We start from the raw sequence: 26,335 nt of genomic DNA on the forward strand, positions 1-26,335 counted from the left end.
GGAAAAGACCCTGATGTTGGGAAAGATTGAGGGCACTAGGAGAAGGGGACGACAGAGGACAAGATGGTTGGACAGTGTTCTCGAAGCTACGAACATGAGTTTGACTAAACTGCGGGAGGCAGTGCAAGACAGGAGTGCCTGGCGTGCTATGGTCCATGGGGTCACGAAGAGTCAGACACGACTAAACGACTAAACAACAACAACAACAACAAAGTTTGTCATTGGTATGAGCTTTCGTGTGCATCTGAAGAAGTGTGCATGCACACGAAAGCTCATACCAATGACAAACTTAGTTGGTCTCTAAGGTGCTACTGGAAGGAATATTTTTATTTTGTTATTTCTCAGTGAGCCTAGGTGGGGGAGGGGGAACCTGCCTTGGGGCTTCTAAACGGAAGGAGTCTGTGGGACATGCATTGTGTGATGGGAGTTGTCATGTGGGGCAGAGGTTAAGGTGCTGGACTAGGACCTGGGCTAGACAGGCTCAGGTCCCCACTCAGCCACGAAGCTCACTAGGTGGCCTTGGACATTCCTAGTCCTGCTTAGAGATGCTGGGGGGGGGGGGAGAGAACCTGGGACCTTCTGTGTGCAAAGCAGCTGCTAAACTTCCGGTCCTCATGGGTTATTTAAACAGGAACTTAGATCATGACATCTAGCTCAGTGTTGCCTACACTGACTTGCAGAGGCCCTCCTGGCATCTTCTGCACTCAGGTCCTGCTTGCAGGATTCCTACAGGACGTTGGACTTCCTCAGAAGGTGGCGGACTCCCCTTCCCTGGAGCAGAGAGATTGGATGGCCATCCATCAGGTATGCTTTCACTGTGATTCCGGCATTGTAGGGGTTTGGACTAGATGACCCTTGGGGGGCCCCCTTCCAACCCTACAGTTCTAGGATTCTGTGATTTTACCACAGGGGTCAGCAAACTTTTTCAACAGGGGGCCGGTCCCCTGTCCCTTAGACCATGTGGGGGGCCGGACTATATTTTGAAGGGGGAAAAAATGAACGAATTCCTATGCCCCACAAATAACCCAGAGATGCATTTTTAATAAAAGGACACATTCTATTCATGTAAAAACACCAGGCAGGCCCCACAAATAACCCAGAGATGCATTTTAAATAAAATGACATATTCTACTCATGTAAAAACATGCTGATTCCCAGACCGTCCGCGGGCCGGATTTAGAAGGCGATTGGGCCGCATCCGACCCTCGGGCCTTAGTTTGGGGACCCCTGTTCTACCAGCTACTGCAAACTGCAGGAGGAGAGAGGGCTCCTGTGCTCAAATCCTGTCACAGGTAGTTCCTGCCAAAGAGAGAAGGAGATACTGAACTAGATGGGCCTCTTTGTCCTGACCCAGCAGCCAGGCTCTTGTTCTCACGTGTACGTGTTTGTGTGTGTGTGTGTGTGTGTGTGTGTGTGTGTGTGTGTGTGTGTGTGTTGGGAGTTATGCTAATAAAATCGAACAGACCTCCGCCCCCCACCTCCTGCTTCCAGCTACAGCGTGACCCTTGGGTAAATACAGTTGCTAACGGGCTTTAATCTGGGATTAATCTATTCTCTTTTCTCCAAATTACACGTGCCAACTCACCAAGGGGAGCACTTCCTGCCTCTGGCAAAAGATGCATCAACCCACCCACTGAAAACCCCCTGCCAGCCCAGAAGAAACCGGCTCAGCGGAATGGTTTGTATGGCACTGTTACCGGATTGGCTCCAAATGCAGCCAGGCGGCTGCTTTTCTCAATCTGGATCGAAGCCAGTTTGCATGCAGGGTGCGGGGGGGGGCATCGAAAAGGAACCTATCAGAAGAGCCGGCAAGGGGACGGGGGACGGGGTGGATGCGGGTCGCGGTTAAAGCCGTGTGCCCAAACCAGCGGCGGATGCGGAATAAATCCGAGTAGTGCGCGCGCGCGCGTGTCTACATGGTCGAAGAGGACTCTCTCCTTTTGGGGTCTGACTTCGCCTAGCCAACGGCAGGCTGGGACAGGATTCTGAGGACAGAATAAAGGGGCTACTGATATCTAGATGACACACACACCCAGTCCACCCCTCCCCCAGCCTGATCCTAAGGAAGAGGCTCTTTTGGGGAAGGGGGGGGGAGCGCCAGAGTAGTACTACTACTTAGAAGTAGATTAAGGTGGGGGGGGGTTGCGTTACGTTGTTAGCCTCTCATTATGCCTCATTCTCCTCCCCCTCCCTTTCTACTCTGCATGAAACACGCACAGCGGTTCTGAGAAGGGACTTTGGGGGTGGAAGATATCCCGGGAATATTTTCTCTCTCCAGACACAACATCCTCTCCTTCCCCTCCCAGAGTGGGGCGCCCACCCACCCACCCACAACCCTGGGCAAAGCGGCAGCAGGAAGAAAGGGGCCGAGGTGGGGCAGCAGCGTACACCCCCTCCCATAATACTTATATCGGAGAGTACACACCGCGGGGCTGGCAAGGGATAAGTCAGCGTGGGAGAAGAAGGTGGATGGGCAGCAGGGCGAGGAAGTGTCAGCGCCACCCGAGGGAGGGGGGGGCATCGCCGGCTGGCTGGCTGTGGGAAGGGGGGGTCTACACTGAGAAAAATTGTCGCTTTCTTCTCCCCACACCCAGCCCCAAGGGAAGCGTTAAAAACGTGCCCTGGGCTCTTAAAGTCGTGCCAAGGTGCTAGTCCGTAGGGGGGCTAAAATTGCTATTTTACTCCAGGTCTGTTAACCCAGAGCGTGGAATGGGGGGGGGGGGCTTTGCCAGCGGACTATGACCTCCGCTCCCCACATTTTGCCTTACAGATAACGCCGAAAGGGACAAACCACAAATGCCTGTCGTCGTCCCCCAGCGCCACAACGGTTCACTTTCCCAATTCCAGCTTCATTCCTACACTGCAATCTGCAAAAAGAAGCAACCCCCCCCTTTCCCCCCCCCGGCGTATTTACTGCCTGGAAACCATATCCGGGCGCCGCCGCGCCCCCACTCCCCGCAATTGCCTTCTCCCCGCTCCCAATCTTGTTTGTGTTTGAAGCTGCTCGTCCTCCTCCCGCCCCCCTCCCCTGACCTCACATTCTGCCCTGGAAAAGCATCATTGTGGTCTCCATGGCAACCAGGGATGAAGGCTGGTGCTGATGCAGGGAAGATGCCTGGGTCCCTCGCCTCGGGCCAAGGTGGGGAGGGCCCCCCGCTGAGCTGGCCCACCCCTCCTTGTCCAGGTTTGGGCTCCAAGTCCAAACCCGCTCCGCTCCCCAGGTGAAGGCTCCAGCTCACCCCTCTCTCTGCCCATGCCCCGGAACTGCTGCAGCGCTAGGAAGAGGGGAAGAGAAAAGTCTGGAAGAAACGGGTGGATGGAGAGAGAAATGGAGAGAGGGATGAATGAGGCGTGGGGAGTGAGGGAAGGAAGCGTGGGGTGGGTGGGCGCAGAGCTCAAGTTAGTCACCTCTTCCTCTTCCTCCCCCGCAGCAGCCCACACACCCAAGGACGCCCCCTCCCAACACTCTGCGCCAGGCTGGCAGGCTCTTCAACCCCTTTCAGGCATCAGCCCCATCGCGCTCTTGAGTTCTCCACGCGCCCCCACCACCTCTGAACCCCACTCCCCCCACCTCAAAGAGGCTCATCTCTCTCACCCGGGACTGAAACAGTCATTTGCTGTTGCCAGAGCTGAGCGTTGGGAGGTGTCCTCTGAGCATGTGCAAAGCGCATTTCCCTTCCTCTGCTCGTGATGGACGCAGGAGCAGCCGGACTCCTCGCTTTCTCTCTGGGTGCGGGAGGGTGTAAAGAAAGAGTAAGTGTGTGTGTGTGTGTGTGTGTGTGTGAGAGAGAGAGAGAGAGAGAAATCATTGAAAGCAAAGCCAGATGTTACTGCACCACATCTTCGTATTATTATATTTTATTATTTACCAAATCTCTCTGTTTGTTTGTTTGTTTGTTTTTACTGCTGGGGCTGATGAAGAGGTCCAATGACACCCAGAGAGCCATATCTCTATTTTCATAGCTGTCTGACAGGCAGAAACTCAGAAGGGCAATCAACCTCTGAAGGGAAATGCGGAATCTTCACCTTGATAATATCACAGGAAGGAAGCAAACAGTTTTGCGGATCACAGAGAAACTTCAGCATCCCTCGCGCCCAGGACTACTCCCTCCCTCCACCCTGTGCCACGCAGTGGGGAACCCCTTCTCATTTCCACTCTAAAGGAATCCCCAAGCTTCTAGTCCTCATGGCTGCAGAGAAGCATTTGAGGGTCGGTGAGGATTGGCTAAACCAAAGAGTTGCTCCTTGCAGGAGAAGAAGCTTCTCTTAGGCCCTTCCCACGCCCTTTTTTTGAGGAGGCTCAGACCACCCACCCCATTTTCTCGCTCTTTAAGGTGGTCCTCACCACCATCCCGTCCCTGTGAGGTCCATTTTACTTCCGATGAAGCAGATTGAAGCTCCTGAAGGTCTCACGTCTGGAAATTCTGCGGGGCCCTGATCCTGAGCGCAGTCCCTGCAGGCTGCAGAGTTAGCACCCTTTTGCTCAGCTGGGCTTCCTTCTGGGTAAACTGTTGTTGAAATAAGAAAGTTACATTTATTATAGGAAATGCGCATTTGGATAGGAAAATAGTTCCTAGTTCTAGGTGATTTGGCAATACAGGCAAGCCGCGTTCGCCGCCTTTGTTCTGCGCGCAGGGATAGAGCCCAAAAGACAAGAACTACCCCCAAGAGAAACGGGGGGGGGGAAGGAAGTGAGAGCTTCAACCTGAGAGTATCGGTCAGCACGGAGATCAAAGGACAAGGAGACAGTTTAGGAATTGGGTTCCCTTCTCCGTCTGCTTTAACCCTTTGCAAACCGCTGTACGCCAAGACATGCAAGGCAAAGATTCCTAGGTTTGGACTGCACATCATACAGGGCCCAGCAGGGGGTCATTATCATGGGAGGGGGGGCACCGGCAGCCATTCACGGGATGTTGTTGGTCCCCAACTCCCAGCAGCCAGAGAGGATGATGGGAGTTGCAGTCCAGCAGCGTCTAGAGAAGACATGGGGGGGGGGGAAGGTTTGGGCCAGCCAATTGAAAACTTCCTGTTTCCTCCTGGCTGGAACATCCTTCCTTTGCATGTGATTAGAGGTGGGGGCGACCTTACCTGTCCAGGTAACAAAAGGACAAGGCATGCTGCCACACACTCTCTTTTTCACTTCCTTCCTTGTTGAACCAGCTTCTTAGCTAGAAATGCTCTGCTAGCTTCTCAGCTAGCGGAAGCATTGGGATCAAATCTCCCATATGGGGTAGATGCACAGGTATATATTTGTAACTAAGTCTGCCTTCAGGGATCCAGCTGTGAACTGATGTGAGTAAACAACTTTTATTGACTTTAAATAAGGTTGTTGTGTCTTTATTCTTTTAAGAGGGATAAGAGGAAACTTACCAGGAATATACAATTTAATACTGAATTGTATAAAATAGCGAGAGGCTTAAACAAGCCTGCAACCAGCTATCTGCTGTGCATGCAAAAGGGGAATGTAAATTCTGCTAAGTGAAGAACCAGTGAAGGCGGTGAAGGTCCTGTGTGAGTGCCTGGAGGCGGTTGGCGGATGGATGGCGGCTAACAGATTGAGGTTGAATCCTAACAAGACAGAAGTACTGTTTGTGGGGGACAGGAGGCGGGAAGGTGTAGAGGACTCCCTGGTCCTGAATGGGGTAACTGTGCCCCTGAAGGACCAGGTGCGCAGCCTGGGAGTCATTCTGGACTCACAGCTGTCCATGGAGGCACAGGTCAATTCTGTGTCCAGGGCAGCTGTCTATCAGCTCCATCTGGTACGCAGGCTGAGACCCTACCTGCCTGCAGACTGTCTCGCCAGAGTGGTGCATGCTCTGGTTATCTCTCACTTGGACTACTGCAATGCGCTCTACGTGGGGCTACCTTTGAAGGTGACCTGGACACTACAACTAATCCAGAATGCAGCAGCTAGATTGGTGACTGGGAGCGGCCGCAGAGACCACATAACACCGGTCTTGAAAGATCTACATTGGCTCCCAGTACGTTTCCGAGCACAGTTCAAAGTGTTGGTGCTGACCTTTAAAGCCCTAAATGGCCTCGGTCCAGTATACCTGAAGGAGCATCTCCACCCCCATAGTTCTGCCCGGGCACTGAGGTCCAGTACCAAGGGCCTTCTGGGGGTTCCCTCATTGCAAGAAGCCAAGTGGCAGGGATCCAGGCAGAGGGCCTTCTTGGTGGTGGCGCCCGCCCTGTGGAATGCCCTCCCATCAGATGTCAAAGAGAAAAACAGCTACCATATTTTTAGAAGACATCTGAAGGCAGCCCTGTTTAGGGAGGCTTTTAATGTTTAATAGATTATTTTATTTCAAGCATCCCCAAACTTCGGCCCTCCAGATGTTTTGGACTACAATTCCCATCTTCCCTGACCACTGGTCCTGTTAGCTAGGGATCATGGGAGTTGTAGGCCAAAACATCTGGAGGGCCGCAGTTTGGGGATGCCTGTTTTATTTCATTTTTCTGTTGGAAGCCACCCAGAGTGGCTGGGGAAACCCAGCCAGATGGGTGGGGTATAAATAATAAATATTATAATATTATTATTATTAAGTAAAGTGATGCATGGAAGTGAGAGCTGGACCATCAAGAAGGCTGATCGCCGAAGAATTGATGCTTTTGAATTATGGTGCTGGAGGAGACACTATGATTCTATGATTCCCATGGACTGCAAGAAGATCAAACCTATCCATTCTGAAGGAAATCAGCCCCGAGTGCTCACTGGAAGGACAGATCCTGAAGCTGAGGCTCCAATACTTTGGCCACCTCATGAGAAGAGAAGACTCCCTGGAAAAGACCCTGATGTTGGGAAAGATTGAGGGCACAAGGAGAAGGGGACGACAAAGGATGAGATGGTTGGACAGTGTTCTCGAAGCTACGAACATGAGTTTGACCAAACTGCGGGAGGCAGTGCAAGACAGGAGTGCCTGGCGTGCTCTGGTCCATGGGGTCACGAAGAGTCGGACACGACTAAACGACTAAACAACAACAATATTAAGTAAAGGAACTTGCTAGCACAAGCTAGGAAGGATATTAATAAACAATATATCCTCTCCTGCCTCCCTGAACATTCCATATATATAATTATTATAGCTCACAATCTTACTTTAAAAAGTGTGAGATGGGAAGTGCAATGGGCAAGGTCATGGAAAGGGAGACAGCATGGTGCAGTCACAGTCTCTCAGCTTAACCTACCTTGGAGGGTTGTTGTGAGGATAAAATGGCCCACTGAAGATTTGGTCACTTCAAGCAAACCTATGCTCTGCTGGGATCTGAAAGCCCACATTGCCTTTTTAAATTTTCTGGTGCATTTTATTTATTGCTTGCTATGTTTTGCTATGTTGAGTTTAGATCTGATTTGTTTCATAAAACGTATTATATGCCGCTTGACTGTAAAAAACAACCTTCAAAGCACTTTACAAAAGCTATCAGTTAAAAAGCAATTAAGAACAACTATTTGAAACCTTCAAAAAACAGTTAAAATAATGACGAGCTAAAAACCGGATTAACAGAACCACGGTACTGTGGAGTTGGAAGGGATCCCAAGAGGCATCTAGACCAACCCCCTGCAATACAGAAGTCTCAACTAAAACATCCATGGCTAAAACCTATCAACAGTACAGTACATGTCTGGAGAAGTTCTGTCTAAACAAAATTGCTTTGAGGAGGCCCTGAGCTGTTAAGGGCTTGGCTGAATGATCAGTTCGATGCGTTTATATTCCCCCTATCCCTCAAGGACTTGAGGCGGAGTACAGTTATCCTCGCCACAACCCTGTGAGGTAGGTTCTGGTCCTAGCAGTCCATACCGGCTCCTTATAATTGAACACACATTAGTGATGCAAGATTAGGGAGGTCAGGAACAGGAAGCCGCCCATATGTCCTAGCCAAGGTTTTGGGTACACAGTAGGTGGAAAACCAACGGGTGTAGCTTGCTGCGATCAGCACAGTGTTCCCTGTTGGATATCTGCCTGTCATGCAGCTGTCAAAGGCAGAAGAGCTCCCGCTTCTGTCTTTGCAACGAGGCTGGGAGCTGCCAGCTGCCAGCTGCCTGCCCCCTAGGGAAAGGGTGCCAGTGTTTGTGGAGCTCCGTGGCATTCGGGGCACGTCCTTCTCGACCCACCGGGCAAGGCAAAGCCAAGCCATGCCAACCCCCCAGCTCCTGAACACCCCCCCCCCGGCTGCTACCTTCGTCACTCGCTGAGCAGCGTCAGCAAGCGCCGCTGCTGCTCCGGCAACGGGCGTACTAGCAGGGGCAGGTGCTGCCACCCGGTGGCCACAGGAAGGTACTGCAGGGCCAGCGCGGGCGTGACGCAAACACGCGGCAATTATCACGCCAGCAGTGCCAAGGCTAGCCGGGCACGCTCAGCCCTCCAGAGGGATGGCGAACGAAGAGGCCTTTTCCTTATCGGGGTGCCAGCAGGATCTCTGCTGCACCCACAGAGGCTGGCATTTGGGGAATGGGTAGGATGGTTTTATTACGGAGGGGAGGGGGTTAATGGGGGGGTACCCAGCCAAGACATCAGAAGCGTTGGCCTCCTGAGCTCGTGTGCTGCGCTGCAGGGATTTGACAACATCCATTTCCAGAGCAGAGGAGCCCGTTCCGCTGCACAGCATTAGGTGCAAACACCACCACTGATTTCAATACATTCCTCTCTCCCAGCGGCATAATCAGACAAGGAGACCCCGTTCCCAAACATAGAAATTCGCCAAAGAAATAGCCCAATAGATGGTTTCATTTAGTTCCAAAGGGTAGGCTAATAAAAATTGTGGTCCAAGGATGGAGGGGAGGGGACCTGATTCATGGCATGAATGGAACTGGGGCGCCCAAGCACACCTAGGGTAGGATATGTAGTCAAAATAAAAAAAATCCTTCCAGTAGCACCTTAGAGACCAACTAAATTTGTCATTGGTATGAGCTTTCGCCTGCATGCCCACTTCTTCATGCACACGAAAGCTCGTACCAATGAGACCAAACTTAGTTGGTCTCTAAGGTGCTACTGGAAGGACTACTTGTTTCGACTATGGCAGACCAACTACCTGTAACTAGGATATGTAGATATGTTCATTAACTCGCATGAAGTGTGGACTTGAACCATACATGATGGCCAGGGGCATGTCTGGATCTCAAGGCCTGGCACCACAGTTTTTTCCATGACATACCGATGATGTTTTGATGCTGCTGTGTTAAATGTATCATGGGGAAATGTGGGGACTCTTGTGGGAATGATGAGGATAGTAGGAGAGGATATATTGATTAAATATTATCCTTCCTCACGCTAGTGAGCTAGTACCTTAGCAGAGCACATTCCCTTGTACGTTGCAGGAAGCCAGTTGATGGATTCATGAGAATCATTTGAGTTAAGCAATCCAGTGTGGCTTGTCGAGATTGGATTGTTCCTGGTAAAACCCCTTTAGTTCCCTCTTAAAAACAATAATGACACAACAGTTTTCTTTTCAAAGTAATGATAAGGTTTACTGGCATTCAGTTCACAGTATGAAGGCAGCTTTAGCTCAGGTGTCAGCAACCTTTTTCAGCCATGGGCCGGTCCACCGTCCCTCAGACCATGTGGTGGGCCGGACTATATGGGGGGGGGGATGAACGAATTCCTATGCCCCACAAATAACCCAGAGATGCATTTTAAATAAAAGGACATTTTCTACACATGTAAAAACATGCTGATTCCCAGGCCATCTGTGGGCCAGATTTAGAAGGTGATTGGGCCCCATTTGGCCCCTGGGCCTTGGGTTGCCTAGCCCTGCTTTAGCTGGTAGTTACAGTTACAGAGAAAAGTGTGGGTTCATCCTCTGCGAAGGATGAGCCCATGTGTTGATGGCTGACAGCCAACAGGCAGCAAAAGGAATAATGGAGAGAAGGGATCAAGAGAGAAAGATGGCTGCACGACTGGCCCTTTTGTGGGGCCTGCCAGGGTCATGCCCATCTACCTGGTCACACACAGGGGGAGGATGCTCCGGACCAGGTGTGACAGGAAGTCCTCCTGGCTGGAGCAACATTCCCCTCTGTGTACACTCTAGTCTAGGCAGATAGGAAATGTGGTATTTGACTGTTTCAGTGATATCACATCCCACAACTCTTAAGAGCCCGTGTGCCCTTTTGTTTGGGCTTTCTTTTCCCTGATTTTGTTTGGGAGTTGGGAACCTTATTGCAACAATAAAACGACCAAGGCTTCCTAGCTGCTGTTCTGCTTTGATTTGCCTGGCTGAGGTCTCTTGCTTGAACCTGATCGATTCTGAATCCGCAGGTCTCTAGACCCTAGCGAAGTCGGGAAATGGTTTAAGTACCGTACCCCAAGATTTTGTCCATATCAACCTTTCTGGGATCCCTTCCAACCTCACAATTCTAGGATCCTTTGCTTCATTGGAGGTTTTTAAACAGAAGTTTGGGGGCCACCTGTCAGGGATTCAATAGCTGCATTTCCTGTATTGCAGAGGTTGGGGTGACCATTGGGGACCCTTCAAGCTCTACAGTTCTATGATTTTGTCTGCACACAAGGGGGCTCCCCTCCTCTCCCCCACCCACTTCCTCACAGCCCTTGTCCCTCCTGGCTGTTTCCCATCCAACATAAGCCGCCCATCTGCCAGACCTTGGCCAGAGTCTCCCTCTCCAGCTGCAGTTCTCCTTTGCCCAGTGAGATGGGCCTCTCTCTCTCCCTGGAGAAACTGGAGGGCTCTGGCATTAGGGCAGGGAATGTCCCCCCACTTCCTTCCTTCCTTCCTTCCAGACCCAAAGGGGACTTTACGGTTCCCCCACTTTCCTCAAATCCAGAGCCAGTTGCAAAAGGATTAAGTCACAATTATGGGGAGGGAGGAGAGCAGGATGAGGCCTGAAGGTGCGAATGGGCTGAGAGGAGGGACCTCTCAGATAAAGAGGCTTGGAAGTAAGGGCGAGGAGGGCTCTCTGGATTCTCAAGGAGGAGGGATAGGAAGGCTTCTTACCACACGCCACCCTCCGAAGCCCGTCTGGGGATGTTGTTGCCAGGGATCTTGGCCAACGCGCCCTAGAGAGAGAGAGAGAGAAACCAGAGCAGGGTAGTTGGGCCTTGGCCCCCCATCTCCCCAGAAAGGGTCCTCTGGGCTGGCACGGGGGAGGAAGCCAGCAGGAGGATTAACAGTTCCCTGCGCCTCTAGCGTGGCGTCGCGCTGAGAGTGGTTTGGAGCGGGCAGCCAAGGCGCTGCTAATCGAAGCCAGGTGTGGGGGGCTTTTTGAGGGGGGGGAGGCTCGGAAATGGGGGCTTGTATCCTGTCCAAGTCAGGCCGGTCCTGGGCCCACCGCTGAGCATGCGCCAAAGCCGCAGCTGCTGCTGCTGCTGGAGGAGGGAGAGAGAGAGAGAGAGAGCGCTGGCTCCCCGCATCTGGCCTGCCTGCGTCGCGTCCTCGCGCGGTGATTAATGGCGGGGAAAGGAGGGGGCACCCAGACCCCCAGACCCCCCTGCCGCGCCAATGAGTTCACCAGAGCCTCGCTCCAATGTGCGGAACTCGTTGAGGGGAAAGGCGCCCTCTCCGCGCGCGCGCACGCCACCCCGAAATGCGCCTCGCACTGCTCGCGCGCAGCCAGAAAGGGGCCACGAAGCCAGTTTCATTCTCGCCCCTCCTCCCCGGTTCCCGCTTGGGCACGGCGTGGAGAGTCATCCCGAGAGCCCTGTAGAAGCAGGATCAGGCCAAAGGGTCCAGCCCAGGCCAGCCTCCTGTCCTTGCCAACCAAATGCCCCCGACATAAAGTGCCTCGGGAGGTTCCATAAGAACATAACCAGAGCCTGCCCGGGGGTTGCTGGATCGGGTAAAAAGGGGCCCATCTAGTCTTGTATCCTGCGTACAACCAGATGCCCCAAACGGGAAACCCACAAGCCAGACATGGAGGCAACAGCCCTCTCCCAGCTTGCAGTTTGGAGGTAGGCTGCCCGTGTGCCTGGAGGTTCTGTTTAACGATCCTGGTTAATGGTGGCCTTCCCAAAGGGGGCCCATCGAGTCCAGCGCCCTCTCCTCACTGTGACCAACCAGGCGCCCCAAAGGGACCTGAGCACTTACTTGAGCAACTCTCCACTGTTTGTTCCCCATTGCCTGGTATACAGAGATAGACTGCCCCTGGGCATGGAGGTTCTGCTATCACAGCAGGCCTCTGATTGGAGGTTCTGTTTTACAATCCTGGCTAACAGCCTTCCCGAAGGCCCCCTGAGTCCAGCCTCCTGTTCTCTCAGTGGCCCAATTGGGGGAAGAAAGGAAGCCCCCAAGCAGGACCTGAGTGTGGCAACTCTCCTCAGCCCAGTTGCGATTCCCAGGAACTGGCATGCAAATCCATTTCCTGCCTCCGACAGGGCAGGGAGAACAGAGCCATCCCAGTTACAAGCCACTGACAACCTTACCTTCCTCCGTGAATTTTCATAACCCTTTATAAGAGTGTTGGAAGAACCTGGCTGCAGCTGGATCAGGCCAGTGGGGGCCCATTCAACCCACCTGAGGGATGTGGCCCTCCAGACCTCCCTTATCTGGCACTTGAAAATCTCCGCAGGGTGGCAAGAGGTGTGTGTGTGTAGAAAGCAACCTATCCTGGGAAGGCAAAATTTGCATGTGTTGCCCCACCCACTTTTGCCTCTGGCTCCACCCACCACTGGCATGCGGCCCCCAACTGCTGCCACAGAAGAGAATGCGGCCCTCAGCTGGAAAAGGTTAAAGCAGCCCACCTTGACCTCAGATCTCAGCAAGGTTTCCCAACTGAGAACAGGATATTGGCCTAGAGGGGCCATTGGTTTGATCTAGCAGGGCTATTCATATGGATGTATACTGTGATAGCAGAACCTCCATGCCCAGGAGCAGTCTACCCGATGATGGCAAACAACAATTAGATGGATGCTGTTGTGCTCAGGGCCTGCTTGTGGGCTTCCCATTGGAGCATCTGGTTGGCTCCTATCAGAACAGGATGCTGGACTAGATGAGCCCCCCCCTGGGCCTGATCCTGCAGGCTTTTCCGTTCTTATGTTCCTGCGAGTCCTGCAAAACACCAGCTGTTGATTATAGCAGATGAAAGCAGACTCTTGATGTTTTCCTGCTAAACTTATTTCACAAACCTTAATTTGTGCTTGTTAGGAGTGAGGTGTGTGTGTGTGAGAGAGAGAGAGTGAGTGGGGGTCTTTGCCCCACACCTTGTGGCAATATTCTCTCCCCCCTCCCCCTGCCCCTCTCCAGGAGGGGGAAACCTCAGGTGTCAGTCAACGCAAGGCCTCAGGGACACACAGCGGCTTGTCTTCAGGTTGCCAGGAGGTTGGGGGGGCCCTGCCTGTGTGATTTATACATAACAGACCAATAAATTACCTGGATGATGCCTGGGGGACCCATTCCTCACACCAGCCATGCAGAGTCTGATGCCAGAACCTCTCCAAAAGAGAGAGAGAGAGAGAAAAGAAATTGTTTCCAACAATTAGCCGAAGATGAAGCAAAGATGAGAGTTAATTTCGGGGGTGTGGGGTGCAGCTAAGTTTGTGCCTTTTGGGGTCTCTGATGGTGCCCCTTTTGTAAGTTTGGTCAAGAAGGAAATGCAATATGAGGGGAGCCTTTCTTCACAATGCACGGTATTTATTCATTTTGTTTTGAAATTCATTTATTTATATTCCTCTGAGAAGTTCAATGGGACACGGATACTCCTTTGTCTCACCATTTGCTCCTCAGAACAATCCTGCAAGGTAGGTTAGAAGAGTAAGAATCATAGAATTGTTTGGAGGGGTCCCCCAAGGGTCATCTAGTCTGACCCCCTGCATTGCAAGAATCACAGTCAAAGGATCCCTGACAGGCGGCCACCCGACCTCTGTTTAGAAACCTCCAGGAAGGAGAGCCCACCCACTTCCAAGCGAGTTTGTCCCACTGACTGTCAGAATGTTCTTCCTGATGTTGAGTCGGGTCAGGATGAGAGATGGCAGCTGGCCCAAGGTCACACCAGCGAGCCTCTTGGCTGAACAGGGACTTGAACCCAGGGCCTGCCAGGTTCTAGGCTGGCACTCTGACTGCTACACTGCCACTGCCTCATTGCCTGGCAGCTTGACTCAGTATGAGTCCCGTTTTGTGTCTGTGACACTGCCTCACCAAGTCTCAGGCCGTTTTGTCCTGCTGCCTCTTTGTTTTTGAAAATGTGGGAATGGAACCAGGGAACTTCTGGATGCAAGACCAGACTCCTTGCTTACCCACCCAGTACTGTCGGCTCTGACTGGCAGTAGCTCTCCAAGGTCTCAAAGCAGAGATGTCTGCCTTTTGCAGTACCTGTTGCTCCTTGAGCCTTTATAACTGGAGACACCGCTGGGGATTGAACCCGGGATCTTCTGTCTGCAAAGCGGGTCCATTCCATGCAATGTGGGAACAGGGCCTTGTGTGTGGTGGCACCTCCTCCTTGCAATATTAGACATCTCTCTTGCTGTTTTGCTGCCTCCTAAAGGCCTTTATCCCAGTCTCCATCTGCACTGGAACAATTTTCAGACTATTTCCATACGTGGTATTTTTTGGTAAAATGGTTTGTATCATTTTCTATATATGGAATCATTACAGAAGTGTTTCAATTGAATCTAAAACACTTGTTTTACAATTGTGCCTACCCCCCCCCCCCCGTTTTACAGTTGCCTGTTTTATTGTTGCCGCCCATCCCTGGGACCTTGGGGTAAATGTAATAAAAGTAAATTAAGAGCAGCTGCTCCACTGCTGAGATGTGGCCCATTCCCCAATGGCCTCTTCAGGTAGGGCTGTGAACGTCCCCTGTCTTAAATCCTAGAGAGCCATTGCTGCCAGTCACTGTAGGCAATAACTGAGTTAGGTGGACCAGTGGTCTGACTCAGTATAAGGCAGCTTCCTCATAGAATCAAAGGAATGCAGAGTCGGAAGGTATACCCAAAGGTCATCTAGCCCAACCCGCCGCAATCCAGGAATCTCAGCTAAAGCATCCAAGACTCTGCTTAAAAACCTCCAAGGAAGGAGAGGCCACCAGCACCCGAGGGAGTCCGTTCCCCTGTCAAACAGCTCTTACTGCCAGAAAGTTCTTCCTCTGTTCCTGTTGAAATCAGTCCTTTGTTAGGAACCATGGAGACTGGAAGCCTACCTTATTCTTAAGGAAAGGAATGTTGCCTAGAGACGTAGGAGGCCTCAAGTTCAATCCCTGGCAGCATCCCCAAGTCGTGTGGGATGTAGCATAAGCAGTCAAGTACAACACTTCCTGTTTGCCTCGAGTGGACACGGAAGGGCGATGTTGATCCAGCCAGTTCCACCTGGTCCGCAGCATCGTCCCCCTGCATGTGGCCAGGTAGGTGGGCATGACTTATTACTTTTAAAAGAAGCTTCTTTCGTCTTTATTCTTTTTAGGAGGGGTAAGAGAAGCCTTACCAGGAACAGGACCCAATCTGAACAAAGGTAAAGGTAAAGGGACCCCTGACCATTAGGTCCAGTCGTGACCGACTCTGGGGTTGCGCGCTCATCTCACATTATTGGCCGAGGGAGCCGGCGTATAGCTTCCAGGTCATGTGGCCAGCATGACAAAGCCGCTTCTGGCAAACCAGAGCAGCACATGGAAACGCCGTTTACCTTCCCACTGTATCGGTTCCTATTTATCTACTTGCATTTTGACATGCTTTCGAACTGCTAGGTTGGCAGGAGCTGGGACCGAGCAACGGGAGCTCACCCCGTCACAGGGATTCGAACCGCCGACCTTCTGATCAGCAAGCCCTAGGCTCAGTGGTTTAGACCACAGCGCCCTAAAGAGATTCAAACAAATCTACCAATTAGCTTCCTGCTGTATATGGGGGGGGGCTGCACTCTGCTGTTGACTCACAAGCGTGAGTTAGGAAGGATACTATTCAATCAATATATCCTCTCCTAGTATCTACAACATTCCCACAGGTAGGACTGAGAATGTTCCCTGCCTGAATTTCTGGAGAGCCACTCAGTGGCAGGACTGAGTTAGACGGACCCAAGGACCTGAATCGTATAGGCCAGCTATTCTGATTTATTTGGAATTACGACTTGCTTCCTATGCTCCAGGTGAAGCCAGCCCTTCATTAAGAACCAGGAGGACTGGAATCTAACTTTATTCTTACGGAAAGGGACGTTGTTCAGAGCCCTCAGTCTCAACCCCCGGACTCTCCGAGTGGAGCTTTTCTGAAACTCTGGAGAGACTTGAACTCTGGATAACGTAGCTTCCTCTGATCAGCCGCCCTGGTTCCCAGCCATGCATGCAGAACCAACAGTGAGATCATCGGATGCCTTCAAAGCCGGGTTCTGCCTCCTGCCAAACATGTCCCTCCTCTCTGCACATTTGGCAAACTCCTTGCTTTGCACCCATTGCTGGGGGGAGGGGGAGTGGTGGGAACATCCCATAATCTCTGGTTCAGAAAAGGACTTTGCCTCCAACCTGTCCTCTCCAAGTGATCCAAAGGAGATGGAGCATCGTTCGGAAAGACCTCTTCCTCCATCTCTTTCGATCATCCCAGAGAGATTATCACAAAGGGGAGCCGTAGCCGAGGGGAAGAATCATAGAATCGTAGAGTTGGAAGAGACCCCAAGGGCCATCCAGTCCAACCCCCTGCCAAGCAGGAAACACCATCAAAGCATTCCTGACAGATGGCTGTCAAACCTCTGCTTAAAGACCTCCAAAGAAGGAGACTCCACCACACTCCTTGGTAGCAAATTCCACTGCCGAACAGTTCTTACTGTCAGGAAGTTCTTCCTAATGTTTAGGTGGAATCTTCTTTCTTGGAGTTTGAATCCATTGCTCCGTGTCCACTTCTCTGGAGCAGCAGAAAACAATCTTTCTCCCTCCTCCATATGACATCCTTTTATATATTTGAACATGGCTATCATACCGTATCACCCCATAACCTTCTCTTCTCCAGGCTAAACATACCCAGCTCCCTAAGCCGTTCCTCATAAGACATCGTTTCCAGGCCTTTGACCATTTTGGTTGCCCTCTTCTGGACACGTTCCATCTTGTCAGTATCCTTCTTGAACTGTGGTGCCCAGAACTGGACACAGTACTCCAGGTGAGGTCTGACCAGAGGGCCAGCTCTGCCTGGTGAGAAGGTCCAAGATTCAGTCTCTGGCAGCTAAGGTTGGGGAAGAATATCAGAAGAACCTGCTGGATCAGGCCAGTGGCCCATTTAGTCCAGCATCCTATTCTCACAGCAGCCAACCAGGTGCCCCCCTGGGAAGCCCCGCCTGCAAGCACAAGAGCAGCACTGGTACTCGGAAGCGTGGCTGCCTCCATCCAGATCAGTGGCCATCACTGCTTCCTGTGGGAGGGAGTTCCACAGTTTAACTCTAAAACTGCCCTGAATCTTCCAACATTCCATTTCATTGGAGGACCCTGCTGAGTTTTAGTATTACATTGAGAAGTCTATGCACTTTCTCCATGCTCTGCAAAGTTTTATATTTCAACTAAACTATCAGGAAGAACTTTCTCCCAGTAAGAGCTGTTCGACAGTGGAACGGACTCCCACAAGAGGTGATGGACTCTCCTTCCTTGAAGGTTTTTAAGCAGAGGTTGGATGGTCATCTGTCCTGGATGCTTTAGCTAATTCTTGCATTTCAGAGGGTTGGACTAGATGACCTTTGGGTCACTTCCAATTCTACAGTTCTTGGATTCTAGGATTCAACAGGTAGAAATATTATCACATTTTTTATTAACATAAAATTAAGATCACACATTCATTTCATACCCTGTGTAAAGCTTTTCAGCCGGTTTGTCCCTTGCTAGGGCCCAGAAAAAAAAACATCCTTGGGACTTGAGCCCACCCTTGTTGGCCTGGGAGCGCCTTCCTTTTAATGAAGGGGGCATCGGGTCAGAACAAAACGTTGTTGAATATCTCTCCGTTGCAAGAAGATGAAGAGGAGGAGGGTGGCGGTTGTCCTTATGGAAGGCTCAGTGAGAAAGGGAAATGCAAGAATCTGAGAGATCTGTCCTCAAAACCTCACAGGCATCAGAGCCCCGCTGGGTCAGGCCAAAAGGCCCTTGAGGCAAACTTCCTGTTTCTCACCAGACGCCACAACAGGAAGTCCAGCAAGCAGGACACGGCAAGCCCTCCTCACGTCACCCGTCCCTAGAAAGTGCAAAGCCCGCTTTTAATGCTATCAAGCGGCAGTGAATTCCATAAGTTGGCTATGCAATGGGGAAAGGAAGGCGTCCTTTGGCCTGTCACAAGAAAAAGAAACCCTACCACTGTTTCACAACAACATTATAGCACTGGCTGACTTTCGGGCAGATAAATTCGGCTACCGTCTGTGTGGCAGTCTGCTGAAGATGCAGTCTCTCTAATGGGGTCTCTTTAACGGAGGCCAGATTTGCCCAAAATTGAGGAGGAGGGCTATTAGTCCAGAGGTGGGGGGGGGGCTCTTTCATCTTGAAGACTGCCTTCCCTTCTAGGTCCCCTCCCAGGGGACACGTATGTCAGTGGTAGGCAGGACAACCAAGGCACATTTCATTATTTAAAAAATGCATTATCATGTTTTACTTTAAATAAAGAAAGAAGATTCAAGAAAGAAGATTCCACCTAAACATTAGGAAGAACTCCCTGACAGTAAGAGCTGTTCGGCAGTGGAATTTGCTACCAAGGAGTGTGGTGGAGTCTCCTTCTCTGGAGGTCTTTAAGCAGAGGCTTGACAGGCATATGTCAAGAATGCTTTGATGGTGTTTCCTGCTTGGCAGGGGGTTGGACTGGATGGCCCTTGTGGTCTCTTCCAACTCTATGATTCTATGAAATAATCTCGACAACGCATCAACAATAAACATAATACACAAACAAGCGGGTGTCACAACTGGAACGTAAGTAAACAGCTTTGAGGTTGTCTGTTGGTTTTTCTACAATCAGAAGATGCCAAGCGCCTTGCTCTGTGAGGCCATATCAGTGAGGCCAAGAGTCTTGCCATCTGGGCAGCCCACGACCTCCAGACACGCTGCCCAGGCTTGTGCCTCGGAGAGCTCACTCCGGTGCTGCTAATGCAGCAGTTTGACCCCTGGGGGTGCACTCTGTTGTCTCTCGAGACAGATGGATGCCATCAAGGTGCATAAATGTTAAAGAATAATAATTAAACATTAATTAAGTGTCCCGGAGCAAATTTTACCTCCATACAGCAGGCAGGTTTCTATCCACACTCACCCACCCACCCACCTCTCTCCATGCTCCTTCCAGAGAAGGAAAGAGGCAGGATCAGAGTCCAAGGAGGGGAGTGGCCTGGGGAGAGTTCCGAGGGCCGGAGAGAGAGGCCCCTGGAGGGCCGCATTTGGGCTCTGCCCTGGAGGCTCCCTGGCTCAGTGGGTGGGGCGCCAAGGAGTCCAGGTCTGGGTTTTCTATATAGGTACCAGTGTGCATGCAAGTGGGTGGCAGAACCCCCTAGAGGCAGGGTTCGAAATTAGCAGGGTGCCAGGCACATTTTGAGCCTAAAGATTTTACATTTGCAAGCAGCTCAAAGAGTCTGGGTGCCATATTTTTGCACCTGGCTGACACTCAAGGATTCCTGAAATGTATGTGCTTTGAAGCCTCAAAGTATATGTCAAAGATAGACAATATGTTAAGGAATTTAGCAATAAAGAGTAGAGTGTTTTGAAAACTGAAGTATGGTACCAATATTTTTTTATTGTCAACACCAAATTAAACATGTATTAACAGTTTCTGCTAAAAAAATGTGATATTAACAATGTGCTACTTACGTGAATTGCATATTAATTCATGCTTATCAAAAGTAATAAATAAAAAGTGTTGCTGACTCCTCCAGTGGCAACTAGACATTCTGTTTTGGCGCCCATAACCCAGCTCTCAGGAGCCATTTCACTCCTAGCTTTTCTATCCCAGTTTCTAACACTTCCTGGAGAGGGTTACGGGGGGGGGGGCTGCTAAGAGGCAGGGGTGCTGGAGGTGTTGGTGACTATCAGACTTTGAAAAGTTGGACCGATTTCATCTGCTGTGTTGAATTAATGAAACTAAATAGTTCTCATTGGCTTTTGAATAAACGTTCAATTAATTGTTACTGTTCTGATTTTTACTGCGTCCTGGTCTTTCCTCAGTGGTACTATTCTGAATAATTCTTTTAAGAAGGTAGGGAACCCTGGGGATGAAGAACTTAGGCAACCAAGCGGGGGGTGGGGTGGCCCATCAAAAGGTTTGGGAACCACTGATTCTCAAAGGACATGCAGGCTGCAGTCTCTGAACCAAAGGAGCAGAAGTTATTGTGCCCGGATCCTGCTTGTGGGTTTCCCAAAAGAGACACCCTTTCTTTCCCCCTAAGAAGCAGCCCTGCAGGGCTGCAACTCTGCACAAAGGCAGGTGGAGCTTGCTGGGGAAAGGGAAACAAAGGACACAGTTCTTTCTCCCTTGGTCCAGACCCCACTCCCCCCCCCAGCAGCCATTTCCACAACAGGAGAAAATGCCAGCCTGACCTTAGCCCTGGGCCAAAGCCACCCTCCCAGCCTCATTTCTGGCACTTATGGGCAGGCAGGCAGCCAACAAGGCCTTATCCAGCCTTGTTCCCGACCAGGAAACTATGAGGGAAGTGTGGGGAGTTGTTTAGCGTGGATGTGTGTTAGGAAGGATTCAGCAGGAAAAGGGTCATGGGGTGAGGATTTTTCAGCCTGAGGGCCACAGTGGCTCGCTGGCAACTTTCTGGGGGCCACTTGGCAGCAGTGGGTTGGGCCAAATGGAAAAGAGGGCGGAGCCACAGGTGTGATTTTGTACTTTTGTATACAAAAACTGTGCTCTCGCGCATAAAACTCTCCACCTTCCATTCAGGCAAGCGAGCAAGAGGCAGAATCAGAACTGGAGCATTGGGAGGGACCCCCAAAAGCCATCCAAAATCTGCAATGCAGGGCCAATCAGAGGCTAGGGAAAGAGGGTGTGGCCTGGGGCAAGGCCCAAGGGCTTGATGGGAAGCCCGGGGGGGGGGTTGCATTTCTCCCCTGGGTCTGAGGTTTGCTCTCCCTCCTAGATAAAAGTTTTATAAATATATTTTCTCTGATAATAATTGAACTTTGGGGTTGTGTGGCTGACAGGGGATTTTAAATGGATCTGAGAAACTGCCTGCTTATACAGTCCAGAATCACACCGCCATGTGATGGTCTTAGTTGTCTCTGAAAGGGGGATGAGGCACATTCGTGATGGAGAGTTCTGTCAAGGACTATTAGACCCACGGCTAAATCTAGCTGATGAGAATTGCAACGGCTTGAAGAAAGCTGCCATATAGGAAGATAGGAGGGTCAATGCTTCCCTCATATCTTGGCATTTTAAGGTGCAAGCTTCTGAGTCACACAGGGCCCTGTCTTTCTCTTTTGAGGATTCATCCTGAAGCAAGAGTCCTGTGTGACTCCAAAGCTTGCATCCGACAATTTTATTTCTTTATTTCTTTATATACAGCTTGATTGTCAACAACCTTGAAGTGGTTTACGTTTAGGCACTCCAGAGACATTTCTGCCTTCCAAGATGAAGCCAAGTGACCTGAGCTGTATTATGGGTTGCAGGGAGCCCAAAAGCCAATTTGGAAACGGGTAGACCCTCTTCCTTAAACTGAGGCAGCAGTCAACAATGGGCATTTGGAAAGACAGAAATGAGAGTAGGGAAGGCAAGCTAAGGTTCATAAAGAACCATCTGTATTTTTGCTTGTCTGCAGAGGTCTGCAAGCTGGAGCCACCACTGGGGAGGCCATGCTCCTTTTCTGGGGTCATGGGATGGGATGAAGATGTTGGGGCTTTCCCTTCTGTCCCCAAGAGACAGGCAGGTGCCCAGACCTACCAGTAAGTCTCCAAGCTCCTCTTGGCTTCTCCTGCTATTACAGAAATGCCCGTGTCTGCCTGATGGTGATTTAGACCAGCATTTCCCAAAAAGGACAGTAGCACCTCCTGGGGGAGCAGTGAGATATTGTGTGTGTGTGTGTGTGTTTGCGTGCGCTAAGAGGCAAGGGGGACACCGGAGATGACAACCAGACTTTGGTGGTGTCGCTGCATCAGGTTCATCAATTTTGTAGCATTGATTAAACAAAATTTAACTGGATTTTGAATAAACGTGCAATTGATTGTTACTGTTTAGCATTTCATTATGTCAGCCTGGACACACCGTTTCTCCGGACGCACCTCTGAAAGCCCACCGAAGGCACCAGAGAACCCCGAATTAAAATAAGCCGGACCCCCACTAAAAGTGGGTGGGGGCGCCGAGGAGGGTAGTGAAACGGGTTTAGCAGTTTTTATAACGGAAGCAGGGCCACGAGGAGTGATTCCCCAACTCAGCTCTACTCAGAGTAAAGCCACTGCAATCATTAGACCTAAGTTATGCGTGCCAGTTAATACGTCTACTCCGAGTAGGACTAGCCCCCCCCCTTTGCAGGCTCTGTTTCTGTTCCTTCCTGCCTCCTTTCGTTGTGGGTACGTGATTGCTGCTTTTGCTTTCGAGCGGCTGTGTCACACACCTCAGACTTTCATATTCGCTAAGCTTCTTATTTGCAAATCTTCCGGGCAGGGAACTGGCAGGGAAGGCGAGCGGAGCCCTTTCAAAGCGGGATAAAAGCGAACTTCGTCTCCCCTCGTCCCGGAGCGGGGCAGCTGAGCTTCCCCAGGGCAGACAAGTTACCTCGCTTTCCGGGTTTCTTCCCATTTCTCTGGGAAGGGGGGAAGTGTCCGCGGGCCGGGTCGTGTGGCCCCCCTGGGCGCCTTTCGGCAAAGGGAGCGGGCGCCAGAGCAAAGCGTTCGATCCCACGGAAATAATCAATTAATAATATTATTCATTGGAAATATTCTGAAGTCGCGAAGAGGCTGACAAGGTAGTTTAAAAACAAACAAACAAACAAAAAACAAAACAAATACGACCTAGATTCCTGTTGGTATTATTAATAGCAACAACAACGGTTATTATAATAACTAAATTAAATTAGCAATTAATAAAATAGTAATAATAGCAATAATAATTATAAATTGGGGTGTGGGGATTTGCACATGCTATTCCTGAAATGCAATTGTTATTCTCGCTCAAAAACCGGGATAAATCCACGGTAACGATCTCGAAATTCGCCTCGCAAAGCGGCAAACACGCCAGTCTTTGAAAGCCCCGGAGGAGATGAAGTCTGGGCGTGCGCCCTTTTGGGGGGGGCGTATTTTCAAAAGTTGAGTGGGGGGAATCTCCTAAACAGCGATGGAAAGGAGAGGCGTCCGCCCGCCTGGGCTTGCGACGCAAGAGAGGCGAAAATGAAACCAGCCTCAGGCGCCCATCCCCGGGGCGGCGGGCCTGCGATCTCCAAACGCCTAAAAAAGGGCCTCTTCTCCCTCTCCAATGTTGGGCGCGCCTGAGTGGCTTCCAGCAGAATCCATCGATCCCTCCCCAAAATCCCCTTTCATAAGTTTTTGTTGCGGTTGTAAATTCAATTGTGTTGTTTTGTTTTAAGTTGAGAAGTTTTTGTTATTAATTCATTAACGCGTTTCTTGTCGTTTTCAAGCCTTTGAAAAGGCGGAGAAAAACCGCCTCGCTCCTCCAGCTAAGGAAGCAAACGTTCCTATTCGGTTTAAATCCTTTTTTGGAAGAATAGGCGCAATAAAAAAAAATATTGCCTTATATTCCTCGGGTCCATTTTCGCTCCTTAACCTAAATCGCCAGCGGCTGAGCTTAACCCTCGATTTAACCCGGGGAAAGCAGAGCCGGAGAATCTCTTTCGATCAAGCGTTTTATAAATCTTCGAAATAAATGAAAGCAGCAAATAGTTTCACCCGTCCAACCGTTTGTCAATCGGCGACGGGGGGCGGGTTCGCCTGCAGGGAATATTAGTAGAGGCGAGCTCCCCCCCCCCCCAAAAAAAACCAGTCTCCAAGTCCTACCCGTGTTCAGAGAGTGGAGGGATTTGGTATTTAGAGCGCTGCTCATGTGGGTTTTTATGCCGTGGTCGTCTGAACACGGACTCCTGTATAATATTTGTATTCCCCGCCGGCGTAGAGAAATGCACTGAGGTTTTGAAGGCGCGGGGAATAAAACACGGATCTTACAATCTTTTTCTCTCTTACACGCACGCTTCTGGGTCTGGGTCTCGTGTGGACGATGCCTCCCCCTGCTCTCCCGGTTCAAAATCATATCGCGCCTGAACTCCGCTGTTAAGCCGCTTTGGGATGTGACCCCTCTCTACTTGAAAAGCGCCCCCCCCAAATAATGAAGAAATGCGAGAAATGCCTTTCAGGGCCCACATAATTTGTGAAGTGGGTCTGATGGCCTTGAGCGGGTCAGAATGGAATAAAATGGAAGACATGGAGGAGAGGGAAGCAGGGAGACGGAATGAGGTCCCTGGCGATAAGATTCTGTATTACAGTACTTTATTGCAACTTGTAAAAGGAAATTAATTTTGTTTATTTACATATTGCATTTAAATCCCACCTTTTTTCTCCAAAGAGCTCAAGGTGGTTCTCTCTCTCTCTCTCCCCCCCCCCACATTTAATCTACCCAACAACCCTGCGAGGTAGGTTAGGCGGAGAGTGACTGACTGGCCCCCGGTCACCTGGCGAAGTGAGGGATTTGAACCCAGGTCTCTCCCAGGTCCTTGTCCCACACTCTAACCACTAGGCAACACTGGGTCACTGGAAATGGAGGGGGGCGGGAAAGGAGCGGGATGGTGAGCGCTGGAAGCAGCTAAGGAGAAAACAGGACTCTGGTCCCAGTCTCCTTCCGAAATCTCATCGTGCAAAAACAAGGTACGCTCTCTCTCTCTCTCTCTCTCTCTCTCTCTCTCTCTCTCTCTCTCTCTCACTCACTCACACACACACACACGGATAAACATCACTTTCTCTTTCACACACTTTCCTTGGCCGGTTCCTGCCCCCGGCTGAGGACCACAGCCGTCGCTTTGATAGCAACGGGGGTCCGGGTTGGTTTTGGCTGCAGGAGAAGACCCGACGCGGCGGAGGCTCTTTCCCAAATTTGAGAGAGGTTGCAAAGAAATAACCCGAGGCAGCAGGAAGGGAGACCCATTGCCCGTGCTAAACTCCCGGTTTCTGCGGCTTCCCAGTCCTCACACACACACCCAAGCCACTGAAAACATGCGAGGAGAAGATCACCCGAAGGGCCCTGCAGTGCAGACTGGGCCAAATGTATTCACAGCGCCCAATTCGATGCCCCAAAGGGGAAGCCCCCCGAGCAGGACCTGGACGACTGATTGTGTGACATCTGAGTGGGGAACTGGGTAGAATCCTGCTTACATGCTCAGTTCAGAGCGACTGGGGATTTGGGTGTTGTGTTTTAAAAGAATGAAAACTGGACATTGGTGGAGGGGGTGGGGCTACCATAAGCCCTGATGGATCAGGCCAAGGGGGGGGGCATCGAGCCCAGTACCCAGTTCTCACAGTGGCCAACCAGAAGCCCCCAAAGCGAAGCCCCCAAGCAGTACCTGAGCGCAACAGCAACGCTCTCGGTATAAAAAACATATATCTATAACGAAAGAGACGCTATATATTCAGATAGGGGGTGTTACTGGAGCAGATCAGGATCCCAACTCCCCCGCTGCGAACTTCCCGTTTGGACCCCTCGCCACCGGCCCTTCAAAGCGGTCCCAGGCCTCCAAAAAAGCGCCCGACGGGACCTTAGCGACGGAGACCCCCGGAGCCGCGCGCCTGAATGAAGCGGAGTGCCGCTTTGTGGTTCCCGCTGCGACCGCCAGGTGTCGCCAGCCCAGCAGGCTCCTTCAGCACCCGCCGAGAGGAATTGGGTCCGTGTGTGCGCGCGTGTGTTGGGCAGCGCGGGATTCCTGGAGCAGGAGAGAGGGGGCTGTGGCCAGGGGGCAGGGGGCAGGAGCATGGGCGTAGCCAGGATCAAATCTAGGGGGGGGGCAAGCCATGGTCGTCCAGGTTGGGGAGCGAAGCGCGAGGAAGGGCTATTATTTACCCCTAGGATCCCCCCAAATCGCCATATCCCGCGGAGACATGCGGGCTGTGTGGGTGGGGGTGGAAGAGGAGAAGCAGAAGTGGGGCAGGGGAGGCGGAAGGAGGCGCTGGCGCTGGTCCCGAAACCCACAGCACCCACCTCTTGGACGAGAAGCGCTCCCGGGGCCGGACGGGGAAGCGGTGCTCGCCAAGGGCCAACCAAAGACGGAGCTCCCTCGACGGCGGCAGCGACGCTCCCTCTTCTCCTTCCCCTCAGGGTAGCCGGAGCCAGGACACCCCCGGCAGCGCGCATCGGCGAGGGACCCGCCCCGGCCTGAAGGTCCTCCCTCCCATCCCATCCCATCCCATCCCACGGGGGGGGGGCGGCCGCTGCTTCTCCTCCTACCTGGGGCGATTCCTGCGGGAGCCCCGTCGGCGCGGCGGCTCCTCCTCCTCCTTCTCTGCCCCATCCGTCCCGCCTGCCCCGTCCTGCTC

At 51.5% G+C, this 26,335-nt stretch overlaps 1 long non-coding RNA gene across 5 annotated transcripts; it reads right to left on the reverse strand.

Moving 5' to 3' along the window:
* Nucleotides 1-302: 302 nt before the first annotated feature.
* LOC118097417 (uncharacterized) lies at nucleotides 303-26,318 on the reverse strand. Of its 5 annotated transcripts, none has more exons than XR_004694033.2 (5): nucleotides 26,001-26,206; nucleotides 10,948-11,009; nucleotides 3,870-4,508; nucleotides 3,596-3,726; nucleotides 303-1,299 (listed from the first exon to the last, which is right to left on the reverse strand). It is a non-coding gene; the product is annotated as an uncharacterized LOC118097417 (long non-coding RNA). The 5 variants fall into 5 exon arrangements; XR_004694031.2 differs by having other exon boundaries at nucleotides 303-1,985; XR_009558604.1 differs by lacking the exon at nucleotides 26,001-26,206 and adding an exon at nucleotides 26,247-26,318 and having other exon boundaries at nucleotides 303-3,726.
* Nucleotides 26,319-26,335: the final 17 nt, after the last annotated feature.

The sequence above is a fragment of the Zootoca vivipara genome, chromosome 15, assembly GCF_963506605.1.
Source record: "Zootoca vivipara chromosome 15, rZooViv1.1, whole genome shotgun sequence".
Lineage (NCBI taxonomy): Eukaryota > Metazoa > Chordata > Lepidosauria > Squamata > Lacertidae > Zootoca > Zootoca vivipara.